This window comes from Conger conger, chromosome 5, assembly GCF_963514075.1.
Source record: "Conger conger chromosome 5, fConCon1.1, whole genome shotgun sequence".
In the NCBI taxonomy this organism is placed as follows: Eukaryota; Metazoa; Chordata; class Actinopteri; order Anguilliformes; family Congridae; genus Conger; species Conger conger.
The window spans coordinates 66,511,791-66,521,790 of NC_083764.1; the positions used below are offsets into that span (position 1 = coordinate 66,511,791).

The window sequence follows — 10,000 nt, forward strand, 5'->3', positions numbered from 1 at the left end:
ATGCAAGGAGCACGTGCATGCTAAACACCTGCACAACACTCAGCCTTCCTCCTCCTCCTCCTCCTCCTCCTCGCTGCTCTTCACTGAGGGAGAGGTCACACGCGAGGGCAGGGGGGGCGGGCGCTGGGCCCACAGGGCGGGGGCAGGGCGCAGGGCGCAGGGCGCAGGGGGCAGGGCCAGGGGGCAGGGGGCAGGGCACAGGGGGCAGGGCGCAGGGGGGGGCAGGGGGCAGGGCACAGGGGGCAGGGCACAGGGGGCAGGGCGCAGGGGGGGGGGCAGGGCGCAGGGCGCAGGGGGCAGGGGCCAGGGGGCAGGGGGGGCAGGGCACAGGGGGCAGGGCGCAGGGCGCAGGGCGCAGGGCGCAGGGGGCAGGGCGCGGGGGGGGGGCAGGGGGCAGGGCACAGGGGGCAGGGCGCAGGGCGCAGGGCGCAGGGCGCAGGGGGGGGGTAGGGCGCAGGGAGCAGGGCGCAGGGGGGGGGGCAGGGCGCAGGGGAGGGGGCAGGGCGCAGGGGGCAGGGCGCAGGCGCAGGGCGCAGGGCGCAGGGGGGGCGGGCACTGGGCCCACAGGGCGGGGGCGGGGGGGTAGGGGGCAGGGCGCAGGGCGCAGGGGGCAGGGCGCGGGGGGTGGCAGGGCGCGGGGGGGGGGCAGGGCGCAGGGCGCAGGGGGGCAGGGCGCAGGGCGCAGGGCCAGGGGGCAGGGGCGCTGGGGGCAGGGCGCAGGCGCAGGGCGCAGGGGGGGGCGGGCACTGGGCCCACAGGGGGGGCGGGGGCGGGGGGTAGGGGGCAGGGCGCAGGGCGCTGGGCGCAGGGGGCAGGGGGGGCGGGCACTGGGCCCACAGGGCGGGGGCGGGGGGTAGGGGGCAGGGCGCAGGGCGCAGGGGGCAGGGCGCGGGGGGGTGGCAGGGCGCGGGGGGGGGGCAGGGCGCAGGGGGCAGGGCGCAGGGCGCAGGGCGCAGGGGGGTGCGGGCACTGGGCCCACAGGGCGGGGGCGGGGGGTAGGGGGCAGGGCGCAGGGCCAGGGGGGCAGGCGCAGGGGCAGGGCAGGGCGCAGGGCGCAGGGCGCAGGGCGCAGGGGGGGCGGGCACTGGGCCCACAGGGCGGGGGCGGGGGGTAGGGGGCAGGGCGCAGGGCGCAGGGGGCAGGGGCGCGGGGGGGGGCGCAGGGCGCAGGGCGCAGGGCGCAGGGCCAGGGGCAGGGGGCAGGGGGCAGGGCGCTGGGGCAGGGGGCAGGGCGCAGGGCGCTGGGCGCTGGGGGCTCTGTGTTATTTGCACCTTGCAGCGCTCCTGTAGAATCGCTGTTATATCACACCATCTGAGAGCTTCTTCGCCTCCACCGTTTTTTTTTTACCCTTTATTTTTATTGTATTTTTTTGGAGCAGTGGTGACGTTGGTGACCCAGATAGCAGTACAGGCACACATGGGATTGTGGGTAATCTGGAGCGGATGCATCACCTCCGTGTCACAGCGGCATGCTGTCAGACGCAGGTTTCGTCCCCTTTTCCGTTGCCACGCCAACGGCGGGGCATTACTCTGAGTGCTTCTTATTCACCCCGTAGACGCCGTATCCATGGTGACCTACATAGCGTGCACGGTTCTGTATTACGCCGTGAAGACCAGTGTGCTGCTCGGCTGAAATCAGAGTGTTCATCAACGTTCTGTTGTCACCCAATATAGACTGTGGTCGTTGTCTGTAGCAGGAAGTATAAATGCACTCCAGTCGCCTGGAGTATTAACCAAACACTGCTGTGGCAAGGGACCATTGCACTTAGTCTTTTGCTGGACTATAAACTGGCCTTTACACATGGGGATCTCCTGCAACGGGTGTCCTACTCTGTGTTCAGGGCTGTGTCACAGGTAACTCTCAGGTGTCAGGGCTGTCTCACAGGTAACTCTCAGGTGTTCAGGGCTGTGTCACAGGTAACTCAGGTGTTCAGGGCTGTCTCACAGGTAACTCAGGTGTTCAGGGCTGTGTCACAGGTAACTCAGGTGTTCAGGACTGTGACACAGGTGCCTGATTGGCTGTGTGCAGGTCGATATGCGAGATGAACCTGGAGGTGGAGCTGTTCGCCCTGCAGGACAGCAACGCGAAGCTGGTGGCGGCGCTGCACGAGGCTAACGCTAACGTGGAGCAGTGGAAGAAGCAGCTGTCGGCCTAATCAGGAGGAGACGGACAGACTGCGCGACCAGGTGACCCCGCCCACCACCCCGCCCACATCCCCCCAGAGCCCCGCCCACATCACCCCAGAGCCCCCGCCCACATCCCCACGCAAGTTAGAAGCTTCAAAATGCTTTTCACGCCCATGGATAGTCCATATTTATTCTACAGTCTTTGCACCCCAGCCCCCCCCTGTCCATGGGTGCAGATTCACCTGGACCCCCCCCCTCCCCCCCTCCTGGATACTGGGGCTCGCTGGCTTTTGAGATGCGTCCTTCACTTTCTAAACTGGGTCGCAGAAACAGGCCAGCCCCCCCCCCCCGTCCCGTTCCACAGAAACCCTGCGTAAACACAGAGTGAGTGTTTTCTGAGTTTGGTCCGATTTCAGTTTCGGTTTTCGGAGGTTATGAATTCAGAGGCTTGTTGAAAAACACTGTTCATCCACTGAAGTAAGACAATTCTAATAATCTGACCAACGTTGATTATTTAAACATAATCACGCGGTGCTATCTCTTAAAGATTATTTTCCCGGATCAGAAGTGCTGACCGCTGAAGTTTAGTTTCCCTGTTACCCTGCGGGACAGATGTCCTTCATTGTTCTGTATCTTCCCCCGATGGACACCAGCTCTGCTCTCACACTTCTCCACTTTCAGTCCAAACAGGGGCATGACATCACTCCTCTCTCTCTCTTTCTCTCTTGCTCTCCCTCTCTCCCTCTCTTGCTCTCCCTGTCTCTTTTATTCTCTGTCTCTTTTTCTCTCTCCCATCTCTCCCTCCCTCTCCCTCCCTCCCTCCCTCTCTCTCCCTCTCTCTCTCTCTCTCTCTCTCTCTGAAACTGGCGACCAGTGTGTTGTAAATGGTTCAGGTCTCATGGGAGTGTGTGGTGTGTGGTGTGTGTGTGGGTGTGTGGTGTGTGTCTGTGTGTGGGGTGTGTGTCTGTGTGTGGTGTGTCTGGTGTGTGTGTGTGTCTGTGTGTGGTGTGTGTGGTGTGTGTGTGTGTGGGTGAGTGTCTGTGCGTGGTGTGTGTGTGGTGTGTGGTGTGTGTGTGTGGTGTGTGTGTGTGGTGTGTGTGTGGTGTGGTGTGTGTCTCTGTATGTGTGGTGTGTGTTGTGTGTGTTGTGTGTGTGGGTGTGTGTGGTGTGTGTGTGTGTGTGTGGTGTGTGTGGTGTGTGGTGTGTGGTGGTGTGTGTGTGTGGTGTGTGTGTGGTGTGGTGTGTGTCTCTGTATGTGTGGTGTGTGTTGTGTGTGTGGTGTGTGTGGTGTGTGTGGTGTGTGTGGTGTGTGTGGTGTGTGGTGTGTGGTGTGTGTGGTGTGTGGTGTGTGGTGTGTGGTGTGTGTGGTGTGTGTGGTGTGTGTGGTGGGTGTGGTGGGTTGCTGGGGGGGTGCTTTGTAGGACAGCGATATCCCACTTCCTGTGGCCTACTTAAGAGAGATGAAAAATCACCAGAGAGCCACTGTGTCCTCTACAGTTAAAAATACTCCCTCTCTCCCTGCTTCTGCACTGCTCAGGACCTGTGAGAACTCTTCTTCTTAGTGGAGAGAGAGAAAGGGGGAGAGACTCTCTCTCTCTCTCTCTCTCTCTCTCTCTCTCTCTTTCTCAAAAAATCTCTAAAATACTTTGTTTGCATGAGATATTACAAAATATATGTTGCCGAAGCATCGTGACAACAACAATAAATCATAGTAACAATACAGGAAATAAAGGCAGTGTCAAAAATAACAGCATAAATGACCCTGAGAGAGCATGAACTGTGAACTTTGTGACCTGGAGTGTCTCTCTCAGGTGGCTGACCTGGTGTGTCTCTCTCAGGTGGCTGACCTGGAGTGTGTCTCTCAGGTGGCTGACCTGGAGTGTGTCTCTCTCAGGTGGCTGACCTGGTGTGTCTCTCTCAGGTGGCTGACCTGGAGTGTGTCTCTCTCAGGTGGCTGACCTGGAGTGTGTCTCTCTCAGGTGGCTGACCTGGTGTGTCTCTCTCAGGTGGCTGACCTGGAGTGTGTCTCTCTCAGGTGGCTGACCTGGAGTGTGTCTCTCTCAGGTGGCTGACCTGGAGTGTGTCTCTCTCAGGTGGCTGACCTGGAGTGTGTCTCTCAGGTGGCTGACCTGGAGTGTCTCTCTCAGGTGGCTGACCTGGTGTCTCTCTCTCAGGTGGCTGACCTGGAGACCCACGGGGGGCATGGCCCCAGTGACCTGCTGAAGGATGAGCTCACACAGTCTCTGGAGGAGCTGGAGTCCCTGCTCAAAGCCAAGGATGAGGTGCGGGCCACACCCACCACGCCCGCCAGGGCCCGGAACCTTCCGCTAGGGCCCGGAACCTTCCGCCAGGGCCCAGAACCTTGCACTACACTACACTACATTACATTACATGACATTACATTATTGGCATTTGGCAGACGCTCTTATCCAGAGCAACGTACAGTTGATTAGACTACGCAGGAGACAATCCTCCCCTGGAGCAATGCAGGGTTAAGGGCCTTGCTCAAGGGCCCAACAGCTGTACGGATCTTATTGTGGCTACACCGGGTTTAGAACCACCGACCTTGCATGTCCCAGTCATTTACCTTAACCACTACGCTACAGGCCACCCTACACTAGGGCCCAGAACCTTCCACTAGGGCCTAGAACCTTGCTTTCCTGTTCCACACCATAGCATTGTTTTGTTTTTTGAGGTGCTTTAGAAGTTAGTCTGCAGTTAGCTGCTGTGTTCATGTGTCATTTAACCAGTTTAGCCTCTTTCAGATGACAGCTTTTGCACTGCAGGTTTGCATTGTTTACATATTTCATGCTTCATGCTTGTGTTCATTCTTCCCCTCCAAATCAGGACCGACTCAAACCTGATCAGGACCGACTCAAACCTGATCAGGACCGACTCAAACCTGATCAGGACCGACTCGAACCTGATCAGGACCGACTTAAACCTGATCAGGACCGACTCGAACCTGATCAGGACCGACTTAAACCTGATCAGGACCGACTTAAACCTGATCAGGACCGACTCGAACCTGATCAGGACCGACTCAAACCTGATCAGGACCGACTCAAACCTGATCAGGACCGACTCAAACCTGATCAGGACCGACTCAAACCTGATCAGGACCGACTTAAACCTGATCAGTGGCAGTAATCAACCCATAAACTATCCAGAGAAAAGATAAGTGGCAGTACTGCTGGGGGGGTTTGAGTATCCCAGGTGTAGTCGCTGTACCTGTTTCCGTTTCAGTGATCCAGGGGACAGTGTGGCAAGCAAGGAAGAGGTCCCATAAGGTGGGAGAACTGCCGCCATGTTAAAAAACAGAAAGAGGGTGACCCCTCGTGAAGCTGGTTCCGTGTGGTGACCGCGCTGAGAGTGACCGTGTGATGGGGTCGCTGTGCTCATTAGCGCACGAGTCAGAGGGAGGTGCGGTTGGGCTGTGTGTGAGAGAGGGAGCAGGGTGTGTCTGATGACTCCCGCTCTCTTCTCTTTCCTTCTCAATGAAGTGCTTCGCCGGGCACGTAATGGAGAAACTGAAAAGACAGACATTTGGGCTCAGAGAGCAGGACTGAAGCGGCGGGAGAACTCGGTGTTCAGGCCACAGCGGTGCGGAGTGTGCCGCATGCGAGCCGTGAGGTTCTCACGCGCACGGCAGTCTTCTGTGTACCGTTTACTCGATGGCTCCAATTGTTGGCCTTCATGCATTTTGGCTTCTATCTTTCTGTGACTTGACAGATCAGCACGTCATTGGAGCATTGGTGCACAAAATGTGTATTTTATTTGCCCTTATATATATATATATATATATATATATTATATATATATTGTGGGGTTAGCTATCTTGGCCCTAGACCATGGTCTTTAGTTCAACAGGCTAATCATATCTCTTGCCATGTGAACACTCTGGGTTGAAGACCTGTGTGTGTGTGTGTGTGTGTGTGTGTGTGTGTGTGTGTGTGTGTGTGTGTGTGTGTGTCCTTGTGTGTTTACTTTGCAGGAAATCCACATTCTGCAGAGTAAGAAGTCAGAGTACCACGAGCTGGAGCGCGATAGAGGAGAGGCCATCCACAGACTGCAGGTCAGCTGACCTACTGACACTAAAAACAAAATGGCGTACTGTTCCCAAAGGGCTGCTATTCCTGAACCCATCACTCAATATACATTATAGCTCCGGTATAGATGATGTGGTTGTTGGGTATTGGCTCTGGTATAGATGATGTGGTTGTTGGGTAAAGGCTCTGGTATAGATGATGTGGTTGTTGGGTAAAGGCTCTGGTATAGATGATATTGGAGATGGGTATTGGCTCTGGCATAGATGATGTTGGAGTTGGGTAAAGCCTCTGGTATAGATGATGTTGGAGTTGGGTATAGATGATGTTGGAGTTGGGTATACGCTGTGTGATCCTGGCGTTCCTGACGTTCCTGACGTTCCTGCTGGCAGGAGCTGGAGATGCGGAACATGGATCTGGAGCGGCGGGTGCAGAACGCGGAGCAGACGCTGGCGTCCTCCCTGGAGGAGCGGGACCGGGCGGAGAACGAGGTGCATCGCGTCATCGACATCCTGGATGTCAAGATCTTCGACCTCAACGATCTGCGGCAGAGCCTGGCCAAGCTCATCGACAAGTAGAGCCCCGCCCCCCGGCCCCGACCCTGGCCCCGCCCGGCTCGGTCAGGGAGGGAGGGGCAGAGAGACGACTGGCTCCTGTCACAAGCACAACGTTTCTGTGGACGGAGAGGCTGGACCGCTGGGATCCTCTGCAAATGCTCAGCTCAGCTCAGCTAAAACTAGTCTTAAGGTTTAGTCTTAAGTCTATATTAAACTAGTCTTAAGTCTATATTAAACTAGTCTTAAGGCTTCTTCAGTGTGGTGAGTGTAGGATGCAGCACTATGACCTAAACAGGAGTTTCACCGTTCCTTTATTTTCACTTTGCTGTTTTTCTTTAATGAAGCTTTCACTGGTGACATTTGAAGCAGTCTGTTAGTGTACTTATTCAGTATTGCATAAGAACGTTAATCTAGATTATTATTATTATTATTATTATTATTATTATTTTGAAATGAAATGAGTTTTGAATTTGAACTCAGGAACTCTCCATTGGTTCAGCGAGTATGGAATTTTCTTGGGTGATGAAGTAATGTATCGTGGTAATCGCTGAAGTGGGCGTGACCATCACCATACCTCCAATCACAAGCTGTGAAACAAGAGGGCTCTTTTCAGTCAGCCAATGGGGAATAGGACAGCGGCGATGAAAAATGAAGATCGACAAAAATCAGGAGGAAAGTCTGTAGACAAACTAAACAAGCTGAGGAAATGTAAATACTGTTCAGTTCAGCAAAGCGCTTCGAGCCCTCACTTCTATAGGTACTTTTACTTATATAAACAGTTTGGAAATATTTCGTATCTTGGTATGAAAACAAAGATCAGTTTACTTTGTAACTTTGTGCTTATCTCTGTGTTTTAGATGACGCACTATTTTTTATACGTTATTAACTGTGGGTGTGAAAATTAAAGCACCGAATTTGTCGTGCAAGCGTTTAACGCCCCGAGACTGAGAGACGGCCCCCGCGGTGCGTGAGTCCAGACTGCAGTCACACTGGGGCCCTGCGGGGGGCGCTGTGAGGGGCGAAGGGATCTTGCCGTCCAGACTGTATGACACAGCATGGGGAGAAACGCAGCATTTCCACAAAAATCCTGATTTTGGTCTCATCGTATTCAAACAATTGTAAGGGCAAAACCCAAACCTGCTTTAAACAATCAAACACAAACACCGAGGAGTCATGTGACTGTGTGTCATGTGGTGATGTTCTTTGAGAGAGAAAGTGTGTGTGTGTGTGTGTGTGTGTGTGTGTGTGTGTGTGTGTAAAAAGCCTTTTCATGGTGGAAAGTCCATCCAAGTGGAATCACTACCTAATATTGTCATCACCTACCTACTGTTACCAACACTGGAATACTTCCTCTAATGGTTCCTCAACAAGAGTTCTAGTGATGTTTTACCATGCAATGGCAATGCATGGTCACAAATAATGTTGAAATCCCACTGTTGTTTTAGAAACATTATTCCGCCGGTGTTTAGACATTTAAAATGTTTGTTGAAAAGGTCCAGGGCAGGAGAAACTGGTGATAGCAGGGTTGGAACCTCAGGACGAACCAAAGAACCATTCGAAAGAACAACTTTAATCTTAGTAGGCACATAAAAGCTAAAAGCTTAAATCTTTTAAAGCGAATCTACACCAGTTTTCTTCTCTTTATAAAATTTGAATGTTAAATTAAGGGATAGGATCGTTTTAGGTAACTGTATACATTTATGGAATTGATTTAAGATACTTAAATATTCTTGCAGTAAATTAATGTATAGTCACTAATAAGAAGAAAGTTTCTTCTCCTAGTAGGTAGTAAATCTTTTCCCTTATATCCATCTAGAGTAATTAACTGATAATATATAAGATAAGGTTGCCCCTGGCAACCTGCTTTTAATTTCCTCTTTAATATGGAAGCTTTTAGCCTGACGGTGATTAGTCTGTGGTAGATTGCATTCGCTGTGTCCCCTGCCAGGTAGCTGTGTTAAGATGAAGATTTTGCCTAAGCTTTGTGTAGTTTGTAATGGCAACACATGGAGAAGTTTCGCCATTTATTTGCCTGAAAAGAGAACAAAAAAACTATGTTTATATACGTTAGGAATCACTTTTAATAGCGTAGTAACACAAGATAATTTAAAAATATGACTGCTGTAAAATTGCTGTGAAGCAATGGCGAGTGGAAGTGTCCTTTTTTGTAAAGCGTGAGAGAGGAGGAGGGATATCGGGGAATAAAAGTTGAGCTTTGCACTTTGATCTGAGCTGTCAAACGGCATGCTGGCCCAGGGCTGCGGGTTTCAAATGAAGAAAATTAAAGATATCACCTTTATCACCTGCTGTTTGTGTTCTTTTGCTCCTTGGCGCTTACGTGCACCACACAAGAACATCAGAGTGTTTTAGGGGGCGACTTGTTGGCTGATCCTGTCCTGTTTTTTTGTTTTTTTAATTATAGAACTCCACTGCTTACATTTATAGATATCCCACCCTTGCAGACAGTTTCCGAGACACCGTGTGAAACCAATTTGTTTTGGGATGGTGACAGTTTGTCCACTTCGTGTCCCGCTTCTGCTGCCGATGTCTGACTCCTGGGCACCAGGGAGTACATGCCAAACTCTTGGAGACTCCAGAGCTTCTGGGAGCGGTGGGGTGTGTTTGGGGTGTTTTCTCATCCAGAAAATGATTTTTTTTGGTAATCCCGGACAACAAGCACATCTTTGAATGGTTTTATCCAAAAGTGAGAACAATTAGTTGTGAGAATTAAATGACAAGAACTTACATGCGAGAGGATCCCCAAATGGTCCAATGAAAACTGACAGGATCAGGATATTCTGATGCTGATTGGCTGGTGCTATGCTTTCTCCAGGGTTCCCTCAAACTGTCCTGTCACTCTGAAGACATGCCTGTGATGTAATAATTCACCAAGGGAATTATGGGAGTTGAAGTTCTCTGTGCCCTGGAACAACCACTTTAAATATCCTGTGTTGGTAATGGTTATTTGCTTATTGCTCTCTATCAAGGTTGACTACATTACATTACATTACATTACATTACATTACATTATTGGCATTTGGCAGATGCTCTTATCCAGAGCGACGTACAGTTGATTAGACTAAGCAGGAGACAATCCTCCCCTGGAGCACTGCAGGGTTAAGGGCCTTGCTCAAGGGCCCAACGGCTGTGCGGATCTTATTGTGGCTACACCGGGATTAGAACCACCAACCTTGCGTGTCCCAGTCATGTGCCTTAACCACTACGCTACAGGCCGCAGTAAAACTCTCAGTGGAGTGTTTTGTATTTTGCT

General features: G+C 52.6%; 1 pseudogene; it reads left to right on the plus strand.

The window, feature by feature from the left end:
- The window catches only part of LOC133129000 (homer protein homolog 3-like), a 26,198-nt pseudogene extending 17,170 nt beyond the window's left edge, over window positions 1-9,028 (plus strand).
- Window positions 9,029-10,000: the final 972 nt, after the last annotated feature.